This window comes from Saccopteryx bilineata, chromosome 4 (assembly GCF_036850765.1).
Source record: "Saccopteryx bilineata isolate mSacBil1 chromosome 4, mSacBil1_pri_phased_curated, whole genome shotgun sequence".
NCBI lineage: Eukaryota > Metazoa > Chordata > Mammalia > Chiroptera > Emballonuridae > Saccopteryx > Saccopteryx bilineata.
This window is the reverse complement of record NC_089493.1, coordinates 29592266-29610152: the sequence shown is the minus strand read 5'-3', so window position 1 is coordinate 29610152 and position 17887 is coordinate 29592266. Positions and strand designations below refer to the sequence as shown.

The window sequence follows — 17887 nt, the reverse complement described above, 5'->3', positions numbered from 1 at the left end:
AAGTAATTTCAAAATAATGAAATATTCATGTATTGGAAGTACATACCCAGATTTTTTAAGTGGTTGGGGAAAACCAGCAAAAAAGATTTGGAGACCAACAAAATTTATGTAACACAAGGCATTTTATAAGCAGTTTTTAAGATTAATTTTGCAGACAAGTGATTTCACTGACATCTGTCATTTAACTGATTATTTAAAAAGTTTCTGCTTTGTGGAGAAAAAATTTAAAATTTAAACAACCAAAAGTTAATAAATTAAAAATCACCTGTAATTTGACAACTCACAGAACTATTGTTAAAATTTTACTGTATATTTTAGTTTTCTATACCTATGGGTATTATTTTTTTTACATGATGTTATTTATAATTTTTAAAAATTCTGTACACTGCTCTTTGAACTTTAAAGAATGTTATGACCATTTCCTTTGACAACAAATATTCTTTTAAACATATTTTAATGGCATTAATTTATAAAGATACAAAAATAATTTATTTAATTTAATTCCTGTCTTATTGGATTTTTGGGCTCCTTCAGTATTTTTTTTCTTTTTTTGCTGCTTAAACAATTCTGTAAAACATGCTGTTAACCATGTTTTATGTATCTGGGGTGTTTCCTTAGGAGAAACTCCTAAAATTTGCAATTCGCTTTAGGAGTTAAGGTTTTACATCCATCTTTTCTTTGGGGGGTGTCTGTTTCTGAGGCTGTTTTGTGTGGTGGTGCAGAGCTTGGGCCAGAATTTGAATTGTACTTCAACCACGTATTAGTTGTGACTTCTGGCAAGTTGCGAAGCCTTGTGTGCCTCTTTTTCCCTCGTCTGTAAATTGGGGGTAAAAATAATACCCCCATGGTTGGGTTGCTGTGAGGATTAAATGAGTTAAATGGAAAGTACTCACTAGTGCTTGACATAACATCAGCAACAATAAATTGTAGCAATTATTTCCAGTGTCTGTCGCTTGTCAAGTAAGCCAAGCTAATCACCAAGAAGCTCTGTAAAATAAAGCATGGTTATATTCTTCAATAAGATGAATTACACATTAATGGCCCCATTTTATCAGTTCTAATACCCAGAAGTCATTGACACAGAGATCTCAATGTGTGGTGGTTTATAGGGATAGTGTGTCATCTGGCAGATTTTGAAGGTCAGTAGGGGCCCTTTTGTGGGCAGATTCAGATAGTGGCAAAGGAGGAGGAAATTAAAGTCATGTTAGAAGAAATTTGTTGTTTTGTGAACAATGTAGTTCATTTGCCACTAGAGGAGGGCAGGTATGTGGCTGTTTCAGTTCACCATTTGTCTACCAGCCCAGCATTTGGCCATAGAGGCACTCAGTACTTATTCATGAAATAAGTCTATACTCATGAACAAACAAGTCTGTGCTTTGTTGAATATCTTGCAATGCACATTGTTAAACATAATGAAGGCTTTGTCTGATCAACTGACAACAATGGAATTCTTGTCTGCAGAGTGGGAGGGGGCCTTTTGGGCTTTTCTCCTGATTGTTATTGGATCTGAAGGTGAACAGATTCAGAAATAACACAGGCAGCTGCTAGTGATGCCTCACTCTATGTTGGTCAGGTCCTGTGACTCCATCGCTGTTCCCTCTAGTGTGCCCCGGACTTGCTGCAGATGCTGGGGCTGATTTTGCTGTGAAAATAGTGTTTCCTTTCTGCTGACCCATGGGGTTCAGTGTTTGATTAAGAATTGCCATTTTCTGAGCAAAATACCCAGGCAAAATACCACCTTGGTTGATGCGAAAATCTGTAATAATTTGCAACCACAATGTGAGCCTTGTGTTGAATGACATGCTCTTTGTAAGGATGTGGTGTGTCATCTATAATGTGGGCACCATGTCCAATCCTTGCACATTCTCAGTGTAGTGCGTTGACTTTCATATTGGATAATGTTGACAGTCAGGAAAGGAATGACGTTAGTTGCTGCTGCTATATTAAAAAAAAAAATCAGACTTTCAGTATAAACGAATTTTACTCTGTTCGAAGGTAGTGACCCTGGGATAGATGGAATCCTTTGATACTTCCATTGATGTTGCTATTGCCTCAAACGTTTCTGGAATCCTTTTTAAGTTGCCTTCAGAGCCTATAGCACATTCTCTTGAATATTTTCAAGTCTGACAAATATTCATACTTTGTAGGAGGCTGTGATTTTGGAAAAAGGAAGAAGTCATTGGCATTGGCATCGAGTCTAGCAGCTGAGGTGGGGGAGGCTAGACCAGGGAGAGATGGTCCCACCCAAGACAATGTAGGGTTTTGGACATCTTGTAATTATGTAACGAGACTTGAATGTGTGTTTCGATCATGATTTCTTTTTGAAATAAAGTTTCATATTATAAAATATGTCAAGCCCATAGAATACTACAGAACAGTAGATGACACACATGTTCCCAGCACAGATGCAAATAGACGTTAATATTTTACTGTGTTTGTTGGCATGTATTCTTTGATCTTCCCCTCCTCCTCATTCTTTCAAAAAAAAAAAAAGTTTTATACTATACCCTGCCACCTGTCCCTCTCCTCTCCCTCCCTCTCTCCTTCCCCTTCCCCCATCCTAGAGTCAGACCTCTGCTAAAACTGCTATGCTGATTCCCAGGTGTTTTAAAATTTACACAAATTGTATTATCCTGTGTATATTCTTATGATGTTTCTGAGATTTATCCGTGTTGATTGGTTTTAATTGCCCTCTAGAATTCCAGTGTTTGAATACATCAGTTGATTTATCCAGTCACCTAAGAGAAGGTTAAGCTGGTTTCACCTCTTTGCTCTTACAAATAGCGCTGCGGTAAATGCTGTCTAAAGCAAACACCTAGAGGAGATGTTGCTAGCTTCCAGAATACACGTCTTCCATTCAGTGGGTATTGGCAAGCTGTTCTCCAAAGCAGTTGTCATAATGCTCCCGTTAGCAGTTACTGTTTCCCCATGTCTTCTTGGCTTATCATACTTTTGATTTTTGCCAATCTGACTGGCAGCAAATGGCGTGCCGTCATTTCAGTTTGCATTTCTCTGCTCACTAGTGCGATCCACGCCTCTCTTTCTCTGTTCACTGGCCATCTGAGTTTCCTCTTTTGTGAATCGCCCATTCATATCCTTTGCCAATTTTTCTACTGCTGCTGGCCTTTTTATTAATGATTTGTAAGAATCGTTTATATTCTAGATATTAATTCTTTGTCAGCTGCAAATCTCTCCTCCTGCTCAGTGGCTCATGTTTTCATTTTCTTATGATGCCATTTATTCAACAGAAGTACCAAGTTTTAATAGTCATATCAATTTCTCTTTTCTGGTGCGTGATTTGTGTGTGTGTGTCTTGTGTATAAAGTCCTGCTCTCCATCCCAATGTTGTAGAAATAGTTTCCATGCATTCCTTTGAAGTTTTGAAATATGTAATGTTTTACAGTGACCCAGAATTGATTTTTGTGTACAGTATGACTCTAGAGTCTACTTTTATCTTGTTCCATATGGATGTCCAGTTGTCTCAGTTCCATATACTGAATTCTCACCACCATCAAACACTACGTTGCTTTACTTATGTGGATGTGTTCTGTGGCTTTGTGTTCTTTGTCAGCATGTGTTTGTCTTCCGTGTTCCTGCTCCTCTATGTTAATTACTTTAGGCTTACACGCCTGGGTTAGGTTTCGCCTTTACAATGTTTTGGCTGTCCTAGGCTCTTGACACTTCCAAATATGTTTCAGGAATGTGGAAGCCTTGTTTCACTTTTGTGGGAATTATTCAGCCAGTTTTTAGATGTATTGTGAGAATTTGCCCTCTTATGATACTGAGTCTTTTCATCTGCAGGCATGAGATAGCTCTATATATTTAGCTTTTCTTACTGTCTTTCACTAGACTTTTATATGCCATACTTTTTACCTACATATCTGTGTTGTATATTCCTAAGTCTCCCAAAGTTTTTATTACTATGTTAATAGCATCTTTTTTAAAAAAATCTTTTCCAGGTGTTGCTGGTGGATAGGAACATATTTGTTTTTGTATATCTTGCTGAAAGCTCATTAATTTTCATGATTTATCTGCAGATGCTCTTGCGTTTCCTATGCCGACAGATATATAGTCTTGATTATGATAGATCTTTTTCTTTCCTCCAAGTTGTGACTAAAGGAAAACTGTTTCCCTACTCAAAACACTTCTGACACCAAATGTATGGGCTTTCCTCACATTTCACCCAGTTCTCTATGGACACAAACTGGGTACCCTATGGTTTAGTTCAATTCTGGCATTAACCATCTGGGATTAGCGCAAACCCCACAGGATAAAGGGCTCAGTTCCGCAACACTGCTCCCTCTTTAGCTGCCGGCGACAAGTCCCGGTTTCCTATATTTCTGACCAGATGGGCTATAATTGTGGATAGCCATGTGCCCTTCCTCAGGTTTGATAATTTGTTCAAATGGCTCACAGAACTCAGGAAAGGACTTTACTTACTATTACTGGTTTATGATAAAGTATACAACTCGGGAAATGCCAGATGGCAGCGGTACCCAGGACAGGGTATAGGGGCAGGGGTAAATGGAGCTCTGTGCCCCCTTGGTACATACCAGCCTCCTGGTGTCTCCATGTGTCCACCACTCTGCACCCCACCATTTAGGGTTTAATGGAAGTCGCATTACATAGGAATGATTAATTACTGTATTTTTTGCTCCATAAGATGCACCTAATCATAAGACACACCTAGGGGTTTTTTTTGTTTTGTTTTTTTTTAGATTTTATTTATTCATTTTTAGAAAGAGAGGAGAGAGAGCAAGAGAGAGAAACAGAGAGAAGGGAGGAGGAGCAAGAAGCATCAGCTCCCGTATGTGCCTTGACCAGGCAAGCCCTGTGTTTTGAACTGGAAACTTCAGCGTTCTAGGTCGACGCTTTATCCACTGTGCCACCACAGGTCAGGCACACCTTTCTTTTCGCTTTAAAATAGGGTTTTAAGGAGGAAAATAAGAAAAAAAAATATTCTGGACCAAATAGTGTGTTAAAATATTTAATAAAATAGCATATTTTTCACTCCATAAGATGCGCGGACATTTTCCCCTCCACTTTGGGGGGGAAAAAAGTGCGTCTTATGGAGCGAAAAATACAGTAAGTCATTGGCCATTGGCAGTGGTGGGATTTAGCTGATTCGCACCAGTTTGGCAGAACTGATACCTAAACTTTGTTGAGTTTGGAGACCCGGTTGTCAAAATGGCACTTGTAAGCCCTGGCCGGTTGGCTCAGCGGTAGAGCGTTGGCCTGGCTTGCGGGGAATCCGGGTTTGATTCCCGGCCAGGGCACACAGGAGAAGCGCCCATTTGCTTCTCCACCCCCCCTCCTTCCTCTCTGTCTTTCTCTTCCCCTCCCGTAGCCAAGGCTCCATTGGAGCAAAGATGGCCCGGGCGCTGGGGATGGCTCCTTGGCCTCTGCCCCAGGCGCTAGAGTGGCTCTGGTAGCGGCAGAGCCACGCCCGAGGGGCAGAGCATCGCCCCCTGGTGGGCAGAGCGTCGCCCCTGGTGGGTGTGCCGGGTGGATCCCGGTCGGGCGCATGCGGGAGTCTGTCTGACTGTCTCTCCCTGTTTCCAGCTTCAGAAAAATACCAAAAAAAAAAAAAAAAAAAAAGGCACTTGTAACCAGGAGTCTCTCTAATGTGGGCGTCTGGGCAGCCGCCCAATGTGGAAATCATGAATTTATTGTACATACCTTACTCTTTCAATGTTCATCTGTGCAACAGAGTATTCTAAGCACCCATAGTAATGTTCATTCCATCCATAGGTGAAAGAAATTGCAAGTGAGGATGCCAATCAAGAAGAAATATGGAAATATCTTAAATAACAGTTTTATTGTTTTTTGTCAGGTATTAGTTAATATTTTTTCATTGATATTTTAAAACTTTCTTATAACATAATCTAGTTTTTTGTACCTCTTTTATTTTTTATTTAAGTATTAAATGCATGAAATAATAAACTACCTTTCAGTATATTGTTTTTTTATACTTAAAACTGTCATTAGGCCAGAGAACCAGTTGTTAAATTATTTGAATCCCACCACTGTCCATTAGTGATTGAAAATCTCCAGCCCCTTTCCCTCTCCCTCTGATAACCAGCACCATCCTTCAAGAGTCATCTCATTAGCATAAATTCAAGATGGTCCTAAGGGGCTTATTATGAATAACAAAAGCTGCTCCTCTCACTTCTATCACTCAGGAAATCCAAGAGTTTTAGGAGGTCTGTGCCAGTCACCAGGGACAAAGACCCACATATGAATTATATCACAATATCATCTTGATTTGTACTTATTTTCCTTGCATTAATGTACTGGCTTGGACTTTCACTGTGCCACCAGTTTTTATAAATAAAGTTTTTTTTTCTTTTTGTTTTTTTTTTCTGAAGTTGGAAACGGGGAGGCAGTCAGACAGACTCCCGCATGACCCTACAGGGATCCACCTGGCATGCCCACCAGGGGGCGATGCTCTGCCCATCAAGGGCATCGCTCTGTTGCAACCAGAGCCACTCTAGCGCCTGAGGCAGAGGCCACAGAGCCATCCCCAGCGCACCCGGGCCAACTTTGCTCCAATGGAGCCTTGGCTGCAGGAGGGGAAGAGAGAGACAGAGAGGAAGGAGAGGGGGAGGGGTGGAGAAGCAGATGGGCGCTTCTCCTGTGTGCCCTGGCCGGGAATTGAACCCAGGACTCCTGAATGCCAGGCCGATGCTCTACCACTGAGCCAAACGGCCAGGACCTAAATAAAGTTTTATTGAAATGCAGCCACATCCACATTGTCTGTGGCTCATTTTGCATTACGATGGCAGGCTGGACTAGTTTGGACAGTGACTTTCTAGTTTGCAGCGCCTGAAGTATTTGCACTTAGGCCCTTTACAGAAAGTTGCCCAACCCTCTCAACATGGTGTTGAACAAAGGTAATTATAGTAACCTTCTTGTATCACTTCTGACTTTAACAAGGAGAGCTATAACGCCGGGCCTGCAGGTTGGTTGGCGTGTACCTTAGAATGTCCTTCTATTCTTATATTTGTAAGAAGTGTTTACTTCTCTGTTTTATCATTTTATCAAATGTGTGTTTGACATTTGAGAGGACTCATTTTTCTTTCCTTTTAAACAAAATTATATTCTCTTTCAGATTATTCTATTATTTCCAGTTCTTGAGGCTAGAATCCTTCTGTCTAATGTGTTTTTATAGCTAGTGAGCTCAGTGGGCCTGCTTTTTCTCTGGGAATTGTCTGCAGTATGGGTTGTGGAAGTTTTGCTCTAGCTTTTCCCATGCCATCATTGGCTCAGGACCGACTTTATGTTAATTTACCAGGATGGGCATTTCTGGGTCATGAAAGTAGCCTAAAGTTGTACCCCAAGTGATCCAGAGGCAAAGGTCTAGCATTTGAGTTTTGCAAGGAACATTTTGCTCCCCTCTCTTGAAGCCAGAGATAGACTAGTGACCAGAGCTGATGGGAGAATGCTTTTTAAGCCCATTTCCCCTGTGGTTGTATTAATGGCAAATGGCACCAGATGTTAGATCTCAGTCCATGAATTCGACTACAAAAATAATTCAGAGTCAGGGAACTAAAATACAGGCAAAAGTTTATATAGAAAATCGCAGAGGTGGAATAAGTGAGCCAGCTAAGCTGTGAGCATTTAGGAAGCGAGTTACTGATGCAAAAGAGGAGCCCTTGGAGGTTAGGAGAAAGAAAGGCAAAACAAACAAACAACAACAACAAAACTCGATGCCTAGAGGAAGGAGAGGGGGAAAGGCACTGATGTGTTCAAGAGAGGGAGAGAAGAGAGGGAGAAGGAGGGGGTAGGGAGGAGGGAGAGGAAGAACACCCTGGGTCCTTGTCTTAAGGGCGTTTATCTGGGGGTCTCAGCATAGGATCCCTATAAAATACTTGTTAGCTTTCCAGGTGTGCCCTTTTAGGGGTGCAGTCCCTAGCAGGGGTCGTCAAACTTTTTATAAAAACCGCCCACTTTTGCAGTGCTGGTCAACCTGGTCCCTACCGTGCAACCAAACAGCGCCACGATTGGCCCATCATGAAAGCTGGAACACCCACTAGTGGACGGTAGGGACCAGGTCTAGCAGCGCTGCAAAAGTGGGCGGTTTTTATAAAAAGTTTGACGACCCCTGCCAGTACAGGTTGGTCAACTCCAGGGCCGGGGTCATTAGTCATCACAGCTGGTCCTGAGGTCAGCCATGATATCGCCCCGCCTGGCCTTGCTGCTTTTCTGGGCCTAGGACTAAAACGCACCTGAAGCCTAGATGTTACCTCTACTTTAACCAGAACTCTGTCTCTGTGATCAACCGGCCGGAGGCTTTGGTCCTCAGGTTCTTTGACGCAGGATCAACACTTGCCCTACTCCTCCCTCCTCCCTGTCCCCCCTCACCCCGGGGGCAGCCACCCAGTTGATTGCTCCACTTACTTCTGCTTTTCAGTTGCTGCCTTGTTTCTGGCACCGGGTAACTCCCCCTCTTTATTGCAGGTTTAACTATGCATTTAAAAAATATATCTTATCTGACATTTCCAGATGCTTGTATTAGGAGTGGATGAATGTGTCATCTTAGCTCATTATCTTGCTGGAATGAGAAGCTGCTCTATAAATGCAATTTCAGAATTCAACAAACAAACAAACAAAATAAAACAAAAAGCAAAACCCCCAAATTGGGACTCCTCAGTGAATCAGGCAGCGTGCAAATTAGCTCGTGTAATTCTTTCCAAGCCCCTGTAACTCTATGGACACAGACAAGGTAAGTAATGGGCCCAGCGGTTTGTCAGAGGCAGATCCGAGCGGGGACTCAGCCTGACCGTACTCCTCTTGGGAGCTAGGAGCAGCGGTAACACTGGGTATTAAGTGTGCTCCTTCTCAAGGTGACTCCTGTAAAGGTCAACATTATTTTCCATCGAACATTCCTACTGTAAGCACACATTTCTCTCACCTGGTAATTCTGGAGTCTAATCATGATTGTGCTGGTCTGCGAGAATTTGCCATTTGAGGTGCATTTAAATTAGGAGTTTTCAGCACCTGAAAAAGGAACATAGATACATCACTAGGACTTCTTTCTGAGGAATACAGGGCTCCAGGTACCCGTTAATAGGGGCCTGCTGTTTTTCACATTGCCGAGATTTTTTATTTTATTTATATTATTTTGTTTTATTTTTTCAGGTTGTCAAGGACTTTAGATAACGATACCTTACTCCCATGTCTACTAAAGACATATTTAGGGACATATTGGCACGTGGTTTCAGGAAGGCCTCGGAGAGGTGGATTTTTATATCCCCTCTTGGTTTATTAACTCATACTCTGAAATCAAGACCCCCCGTAGAGATGGAATCAGTAGTCCTCTCATTTTGTGATGGCTGCAGGTGGCTGACACTTTAATCTCAGGAGTGGCTGAGGGTGGACACTAGGGTTACTTCGCCACAGCTCACCCTTGTTCACAGTCTGATTGACAGCATCTGGATCTGAGTGGAAAGGCTGCCTTGGGGGCTCTCGCTCGGTGCTGGTAAGAGCATGCTGGAACACTGCTGTGTCCTGACGCTACCTGGGAGGGAGGTGCACTCGGCAGCCCCAGCTGCTCTAAGCCCTGGCCTGTGACCTGGGAGAGGCTGAGAAGTGGGAGGACTTCTCTCCGACCAGCAGTGTAGGGCTGTCTCCCTAGCCTATGAGGTTGTGTTAACGACACTGCCAAGAGTTTTCTCAAGGCACAGTAGGCATATTTGCCAGACGAGCTGATCTTGAAATCCCTGTATATCTGGAGCAGTCAATTATGAATCTGCTAATTAGCTTGATATTTGGTCTCCCAGCTAAATGAGCTCTTGTGAACTCTGCCAGAATCTGTATTTCCAAATGATTTGATAAGAGGAAAGGGGAAGATTGGGCCAAAGAGATCATTGCAGGTCAATTTTCTAGAGTCAGAAGTTTGCTCAGTCCAAGCGCCTTCCTCTTCTGTTCCCAGAAAATACCCATTCTCCGCCTTTCAGAGCTACTGACCTGTCCCAGGAAGAACTATTTAGTTTTGCTGCCCTTTTCTGCTTTCAGGATTCACTCTTGGAAAAGCCTCTGGCTACATGGTTGAGGTGTGGCCTCCCCAAGAGGCAGGGCTCACCTCTTTTCCCTGCCCTAAGGGAGACCCAGATTTTCTAACTATGGTAACTCCAGGTGTTCTATTAATTCTTCCGCTGCCGCTGCCGACAAAGTGTGACTTCTCTAAGCTTCAGCTCTTCCCATCTGCCTTTCTCTTTTTGCAGGCTTTATTATCTTTTTTTTTTTGAGATAATCACCAACAAATGCTGATGTTTATTAAAAGTTTAATGCACCAGGCACTTTTGAAAACTGTTTAATAACAACAACTCATATTTATTGAGCATCTACTGTGTGCCAGGCACTGCTTTGACCACTGGGAATGTGGAGCAAACAAAACAAAGGCTGTTCCTCTTGAAGCATATGTTTTATTGGGCCTGCAGCCAGACAGGAAAACCCATCAGCAAACAAACATGTACTGCGTCAGGTGGCTCTATGTGCTCCAAGAAGAAGTGGGGGGTCGAGTGACAGCGTGTGGAGGGGTTGGCCAGGGAAGGCCACGCTGATGCCGTGGTGTCTGAGAAGCACAGAATCTCCATGGAAATGAAAGCGCAAGCCCACTTTCCTTTTCCTGCGTCTCGCAGGCTCGGACAGAGCCTGTCGGATGTGGAGTCCCGCTCCCCCTCCCTATCTGTGCTGATGGAACCACTTCCGCCCAGAGCCAGGCTCCACGTCTGCACTCTGACCCTTGCCTTAACCAATCGTCAAACCTCTCCGCATGTCCTTTGAATCCCTTGTGGCAGTAAAACCTTCCTTCCCAGCACCTTATGGAAAGGAAGCCGCTGCCTGCTGAGTGCTTTGTCATTCCATTTCAGAACTAATTGCACAGCTGCCTCAGCCATGTCTCTTGGTTTCCAGTCTCTGTCTTTTCACCAACCTGTTCCCACCCAAATGCTGGGACACATCAGCCATCATTTAAGTGCTTACTCTGTGCCAGACACAGGATCCTCACAAGATCCGTATGATGCTATTATTATTATTATTCCCATTTTACAGATGAGGAAGCAGACTCTCTTAGGGGCACTCACTGACTCAGGAAACGGTTAAGCCAGGGTTTTCACTCAGGTCAGACTGAGTCTACCCGCCTGAGCTGCCTCTACCCGGGGGCTCCATCTGATGAAGACCCTGCTTTGATTGCTTCCTCCTTTGCTCAGAATGATTTTGTGCTTCCCTTCATCTACAGGGCAAAGCCCAAGTGTTTCAGGATAGTACTCAAAGGCTTTCCTCATTCAGCCACATTCTCCTGATTTCCAGTTTTACATCTGACAGTGGAAGGGGAGCAGAACAGGCCACCCCAAAATGCACTGTTTTGGCACATGCAGCTGTTGGGCAGATAAAATATATTATGCTCACTTTGTTAAAGATGGTGCTGCCCACGTGGAAGCCTGTCTCCCAGGTGATAGTATTACTTGCCCTTCTTGCTTGGGATGGGCGTGGTTATATACATATTAATGTGTGTTGGGGGAGGGCTTTCACACCAAAAGGTTATAAAAGGAAGAGAGATCACGTTGTTGTTCCGGGAGAAGAGTGATTATGTTCTAGGAGGAGGCCATGTGGAGGAGGCCAGGAAAAGCAGCCAAGATGGTGGAGTGCTGAAGAAGAAGCCAGTTTGTTCAGAATTTGTGCAGAGAGAAGGAGGTGGAGAATAGAGGTGAATAAGGCTGGTGAGCTAGAAACCTTAGATTCTAGGAAACTCGGATAAGTCAGTAGCTTTGTGAGCACTGAATGAGTGGGTTTTGGAGCCCAGTGTGTGTTTTTACTTGCCCGCCAGGTGCAAGCTAGGATTAAAGCTAATGGCCCACCGGTTATTGGCTCCGTTGTTTCATTACCATCTGTCCGAATCAAATGCGAACCTGCATTGGCCAGGTGGCTGTGATGTGGCCATGGCTAATGTAGCAGTATTCTGAACTGAAGGCAACCAAGACCCAGCAAACTCAAGAAAAAATTCTTTTACCTTTCCCTTAACTATCTAAAAAGGAGTTAGTTAGAGAGCCTGGCTCAAAATGAGAACTATTACCAGAGGGAACTTTTTTTATTTTATTTTATTTTATTTTATTTTATTTTTTATTTTTATTTTTTTATAATTTTATTTTTTTAATGGGGTGACATCAATAAATCAGGATACATATATTCAAAGATAACAAGTCCAGGTTATCTTGTCATTCAATTATGTTGCATACCCACCACCCAAAGTCAGATTGTCCTCCGTCACCCTCTATCTTGTTCTCTCTGTGCCCCTCCCCCTCCCCCTTTCCCTCCCCCATTCCCCCCTCCCCCCCGTAACCACCACACTCTTATCAATGTCTCTTAGTTTCACTATTATGTCCCACCTACGTATGGAATAATAAAGTTCCTGTTTTTTTCTGATTTACTTATTTCGCTTCGTATCATGTTATCAAGATCCCACCATTTTGCTGTAAATGTTCCGATGTCATCATTTCTTATGGCTGAGTAGTATTCCATAGTGTATATGTGCCACATCTTCTTTATCCAGTCATCTATTGATGGGCTTTTTGGTTGTTTCCATGTCCTGGCCACTGTGAACAATGCTGCAATAAACATGGGGCTGCATGTGTCTTTACATATCAATGTTTCTGAGTTTTGGGGATATATACCCAGTAGAGGAATTGCTGGGTCATAAGGTAGTTCTATTTTCAGTTTTTTGAGGAACCACCATACTTTCTTCCATAATGGTTGTACTACTTTACATTCCCACCAACAGTGTATGAGGGTTCCTTTTTCTCCACAGCCTCTCCAACATTTGCTATTACCTGACTTGCTAATAACAGCTAATCGAACAGGTGTGAGGTGGTATCTCATTGCCGTTTTGATTTGCATTTCTCTAATAGCTAAAGAAGATGAGCATCTTTTCATATATCTGTTGGCCATTTGTATTTCTTCCTGGGAGAAGTGTCTATTCATATCCTCTTCCCATTTTTTTATTGGATTGTTTGTTTGTTGTTGAGTTTTATGAGTTCTTTGTATATTTTGGATATTAAGCCCTTATCTGAGCTGTTGTTTGAAAATATCATTTCCCATTTAGTTGGCTTTCTGTTTATTTTGTTATCAGTTTCTCTTGCTGAGCAAAAACTTCTTAGTCTGATGTAGTCCCATTCATTAATTTTTGTCTTCACTTCTCTTGCCATTGGAGTCAAATTCATAAAATGCTCTTTAAAACCCAGGTCAATGAGTTGAGTACCTATGTCTTCTTCTATGTACTTAATTGTTTCAGGTCTTATGTTTAGATCTTTGATCCATTTTGAGTTAATTTTTGTACAGGGGGAGAGACTGTAGTCCAGTTTCATTCTTTTGCATGTGGCTTTCCAGTTTTCCCAGCACCATTTATTGAAGAGGCTTTCTTTTCTCCATTGTGTGTTGTTGGCCCCTTTATCAAAAATTATTTGACTATATATATGTGGTTTTATTTCTGGACTTTCTATTCTGTTCCATTGGTCTGAGTGTCTATTTTTCTGCCAATACCATGCTGTTTTGATTGTCGTGGCCCTATAATAGAGTTTGAAGTCAGGTATTGTTATGCCCCCAGCTTCATTCTTTTTCTTTAGGATTGCTTTGGCTATTCGGGGTTTTTAATAGTTCCATATAAATCTGATGATTTTTTGCTCTATTTCTTTAAAAAATGTCATTGGAAGTTTGATGGGAATTTCATTAAATTTGTATATTGCTTTGGGTAATATAGCCATCTTGATTATATTTATTCTTCCTAGCCAAGAACAAGGTATATTCTTCCATCTCATTATATCTTTTTCAATTTCCCTTAACAATGGTTTATAGTTTTCATTATATAAGTCCTTTACATTCTTTGTTATGTTTATTCCTAAGTATTTTATTTTTTTTGTTGCAATCGTGAAGGGGATTATTCTTTTGAGCTCCTTCTCAGTTGTTTCATTGTTGGCATATAGAAAGGCTATTGACTTCTGTATGTTAATTTTGTATCCTGCGACCTTACTGTATTGGCTTATTGTTTCTAGTAGTCTTTTTGTGGATTCTTTGGGGTTTTCGATGTATGGGATCATATCATCTGCAAAAAGTGATACCTTTACTTCTTCTTTTCCGATATGGATGCCTTTTATTTCTTTGTCTTGTCTGATTGCTCTGGCTAGAACCTCTAGTACCACATTAAATAAGAGTGGAGAGAGTGGACAACCCTGTCTTGTTCCTGATTTAAGGGGGAAAGCCTTCAGTTTAGTGCCATTTAATAGGATGTTAGCTGATGGTTTATCATATATGGCCTTTATCATGTTGAGATATTTTCCTTCTATACCCATTTTGTTGAGAGTCTTAAACATAAAATTGTGTTGTATTTTATCAAAAGCCTTTTCTGCGTCTATTGATAAGATCATGTGGTTTTTGTTCTTTGTTTTGTTGATATGGTGTATTACATTAACCGTTTTACGTATGTTGAACCATCCTTGAGATTCTGGGATGAATCCCACTTGATCATGATGTATTATTTTTTTAATATGTTGTTGTATTCGATTTGCTAGTATTTTGTTTAGTATTTTAGCATCTGTATTCATTAGAGATATTGGTCTGTAGTTTTCTTTTTTTGTGCCATCCTTGCCTGGTTTTGGTATGAGGGTTATGTTGGCCTCACAAAATGTGTTTGGAAGTATTGCTTCTTCTTCAATTTTTTGGAAGACTTTGAGTAGAATAGGAACCAAGTCTTCTTTGAATGTTTGATAAAATTCGCTGGTATAGCCGTCAGGGCCTGGACTTTTATTTTTGGGGAGGTTTTTAATGGTTTTTTCTATTTCTTCTCTACTGATAGGTCTGTTTAGGCTTTCTGCTTCTTCTTGACTCAGTCTAGGAAGGTTGTATTTTTCTAGGAATTTATCCATTTCTTCTAGGTTGTTGAATTTAGTGGCATAAAGTTTTTCATAGTATTCTACAATAATTCTTTGTATATCTACGGTGTCCGTGGTGATTTCTCCTCTTTCATTTTGGATTTTGTTTATATGAGTTCTTTCTCTTTTTTCCTTGGTAAGTCTTGCCAAGGGTTTGTCAATTTTGTTGATCTTTTCAAAGAACCAGCTCCTTGTTCTATTAATTTTTTCTATAGTTTTTCTGTTCTCTAATTCATTTATTTCTGCTCTGATTTTTATTATCTCCTTTCTTCGGCTGGTTTTGGGTTGTCTTTGTTCTTCTTTTTCTAGTTCCTTAAGGTGAGAAGTTAAGTGGTTCACTTGGGCTCTCTCTTGTTTGTTCATATATGCCTGAAGCGATATGAACTTCCAGAGGGAACTTTTTATCTGAATGACCTATCTACCTGGAGGGGCAAATTTCTAATTACCAAACACCTGTTCTTCTTATTATCTTGTGAATTACCCAGCCCCATCCCATTCCCTAGCTCAGGGTGGCGTGTGAACCTCAACTCTCTGACTTGCCCTTGATTCAGATCTTTGGGGCTCCCTTATGTATGAAATTAAATTTCTCTCCTGTTAATCTGTCTTATATCAATGTAATTATTATACTAGTCAAAGAACCTAGAAGGGAAAAAGGGAAAAGTTTTGCTGCTACAAAACCCGTGCATGCTGGGCACATACAGATGTTTCATGTAGGTAAACACAATTATACCTGTGCTCACCATGTCAGCGCTTTTTCATTCTTTGTACGTAAACTTACTATCTCTTCATGTTCCAGCTCAGACTCTACCTCCTTTCTTGCCTTCACTTATGTCTTCCTTTACCTCCAGCACACCTCTGCTCGTCTGGAAGGGTGACCTGCCTACTTCTGACCAGTCCTGCCTCCCAAGGATACAAGGGCCACATCTGAGCACCTGTAGCCCTCCTTAGTCCTGATCACCAACTTGCCATTCCCATTGATTTCCTTAGTGCCTTTTCACGTGTGATCATCAACTACTTGAGAAAACTTGTACACCCAAAGTGAGTTGAACTTTTCTAAGCAAAGGTCTTGGGATGTACTGTATTTCCCCATGTATAAGACACACCCTTTTTTGAAAATTTTCGTGTCTAAAAACTGGGTGCATCTTATACAGTGGTTATAGGGTTTTTTTTACTTGCATTTCCTTGTTTTTCGCCCTTGTTTTTGCGCTCATTGTTGAAGACAGTTGATTCGTCATCAGACACAGATGAGAACAAGCTAATGGGTGGGAGTTTTGACAGTGATGAGGAGTTGTATGAATTTTATGATGAATAAAACTTGAGTTCAATAACTTTATGTAATACTTTTTTTTTTTCAAAATTCAGCCCCCCCCAAATTAGGGTGCATCTTATACGTGGGAAAGGGCGGCATATCCCTATTTCACTCAGGTTCCTCAGAGCTCCACCCACATTTGGAGGAGCTCCCTCTGCGCAGCTGCCTTCCAGCTACCCAGGAAAGTCCGATTCCTTCTTTACTAGCTGCAGCTCATTTCAGGGCTCTTGGTGACGTGAACCCAGTTCAGTCACCCCTGTGAGTCATCAGTAGGGACTCCATTTAAAATTTGACTGTTCCCCTAAATCCAATCCATCCTCAAGGGATACTCGCCAGAACATGCCACAGGAAGTTCTGAGCTGAGAGTTCTGAAAAATGTTTGTTTAGAATGTCAGGGGATGAAACTGGGAGAAAAGCAGGACTGAAATGTTACTCTGATTTCTTAACCCATTGTCCCTCACTTTTCTGCTGCTAAGCAGAAACAGAGGGAGAAATGAGAAGCATGGAGTGAAGGGGGAAGCACTCAGAGGCCGTCTTGAGTCGTGGGAAGCAATTAAAAGTTACAAAAAGGAAGATGAACAGCACTCCGTCCTAAACCCAAGCCTTCCTCAGGAGGCTTGAGCAGGAAATTTCATTTGGAAGATGGAATGAGACCTGGCCCTGGTCTGGTGTGGTTGAAAAGATGGATGAGAGGCAGGAGGCATAAGGTAGAAAGACCTAGATACGCTCCCATAGCAGAAGGACATTTATTTGCAAATAATTATCCAGAAATAAGGGAGAGACTGTCACAGACAGGGAGACTTTGATGTAGAGGGCTTGGTCCAAGTTAGATCAGAATCTTGGTCTTGTTTACTCTCAGCAGCTCCATCACTCAACAGATGTCTCGACAGTGAGCTCATTGAGAGCTACCTCTAACTTTTACTCTCCTGTGCGCATTCAGCACTTGGCACTTGTCTGGCATGGGAGAAGGGCTCAATAAATATTTGTGTAGCGAATAAATAAGAAATAATTGGTTGCTGGAAGAGGTTGAGACTTATTCTGCACTGTCATTTCTGGTAGCAGCCACCAGGTGGTGCCTTCATAAGAGCAAGAGCAAATGAAATCTTGGCTCCAGGGGAAGGTTTAGGTCTCACCCAGAACCCGCCAGGGCAGAGCACGCCCAGCAGCAATTCATCACACTCCCTGCGGCTGATGTTGGACTTGCGTGAAGAATTCAGGTAAGTGGCTAGCACCTAGTGCCTTCACTTGGATCAGTTTCACAAGAGGCCGGCGAGAATCCTTCAGAAGATTTTCCTTTACAGCTACACTTGGGGATGTGAAATCAATTCTACCTCAGGCCTGACCACTGTCAAGTGGGTTCCAGTTGTTTCTTGTTCTCCGAGAGAAGTTATCTTCCCACTGATTCAGTGTTTCCTCTGAAATTGTTCCCTGAAGTCACTTTTTTTTTTATTAGTATTATTCTGAAATTCTTCCCCAAAGTCATTTATACATGGTCTGGCAGCCTGTGGGGACCCCTGCATATTTTAAGCTGCTACCTGATGGGGACCTGCTCTGTGCCTGTGGCTTATATGTTGGAAGTCTCAGGATGGTTCCACAAGATGGGCATCGCTGAGGCTACCGGCTCAGCAGGCGTAGGCAGCCTTCCCAGACTGAC

The 17887-nt window shown here is 42.0% G+C and overlaps 1 protein-coding gene across 9 annotated transcripts in view; it reads left to right on the top strand.

Annotated features, from left to right (window-relative positions):
• Positions 1-17887, top strand: part of RGS6 (regulator of G protein signaling 6) — a 547187-nt gene that overhangs the window by 77517 nt on the left and 451783 nt on the right. The gene's annotated exons all lie outside the window — the stretch shown is intronic.